Below are 1,227 nucleotides of genomic sequence, written 5' to 3'. Positions count from 1 at the left end.
AGATGTGAGCAAATTTGCCGGCCTTATCTGGATCAGATCTCCCTGCTTTTAAAGACCGGAGCAAAAGAAATAGCTTGAGCAGGGATATCTCTCTTCTCCGTGGATGCCAAGCAGTCAAGACCACGCAGGTCTGTCCAAGCTCTGTATTTGCCCAAGGTTACACACGTTCCGCACTAAAAACGAAGGGGAAGAGCCCAGCGTCCGTCAGCAGAACTCTTGAATGGCCTGTGGGGCTGGGGGGGCACCCAGAACAGATGGAAAAGCTCAGCCTGGCCGTCCTCCGGCTTTCCTTCGCTCCTCTCCGGGGAGCCTGCAAAGGCAGAGGCTGTCTTTCGGCAGACAGACAAGCTGCCAGCAGTGGAAGGGGAGGGGGAGCGAAGGGGAAATTGCCTCCCTCCCTATGCTGTTACAGCAACCAGGCTAGGGGTTGGGATGGGCAGGGGTCATTTCTTGTGGGAGCGCACAGGAGCGGAGCTCCAGCAGTAAAGAGCCCAGGGGGCGGGCACATCCAACAAGCCCCACCCCCTGCTCCCAGCAGCCCTCAGTCAGAGCAAGAAGCAGCCAGGTAAGCTGCAGAGGGGGCCCCCCCTGCCCAAACCAGTCCAGTGGGTGTTGCCTTCTGACACACTTCTGGTGATGTCAGGGGGTGTGGCATATGCAAATAAGTTATGCTAATGAGTTATGCTAATGAGCTCCTGCACCTCTTTTTCTATGAAATGAACCCTGGGGATGGGCTTGGGTCTTCCGATAAACTGCTGAGTCCTGGGCAGTGTGAGCCAGCTCGCAGTTTTTTAGCCACCGGCTCACACATTTTTGTCTTCACTCCGGAAGGATGGCTCCAGAGCAAACCAACTTATGCAGTAGCCAAATCGCTCACTCACAACTTTAATGCCAGTCTCTCTCAAAGCAGCATGCTTGTTCCCAAGACTCCACAGCTTAGGTTCCATTCCCAACTTCGGGATTTCCTTCTTCTCAGGAGGTGTGAGGTTAGCTTGAGCAGGGATATCTCTCTTCTCCTTGGATGCCAAGCAGTTGAGTCATCGCAGGTCTGTCCAAGCTCTGTATTTGCCCAAGGTTACACACGTTCCGCACTAAAAACGAAGGGGAAGAGCCCAGCGTCCGTCAGCAGAACTCTTGAATGGCCTGTGGGGCTGGGGGGGCACCCAGAACAGATGGAAAAGCTCAGCCTAGCGTCCTCCGGCTTTCCTTCGCTCCTCTCTGGCGTGC

The sequence above is a fragment of the Gekko japonicus genome, unplaced genomic scaffold (assembly GCF_001447785.1).
Source record: "Gekko japonicus isolate JY-2015 unplaced genomic scaffold, Gekko_japonicus_V1.1 scaffold1922, whole genome shotgun sequence".
Taxonomy (NCBI): Eukaryota; Metazoa; Chordata; class Lepidosauria; order Squamata; family Gekkonidae; genus Gekko; species Gekko japonicus.
Note: the sequence above shows the minus strand (reverse complement) of the source record.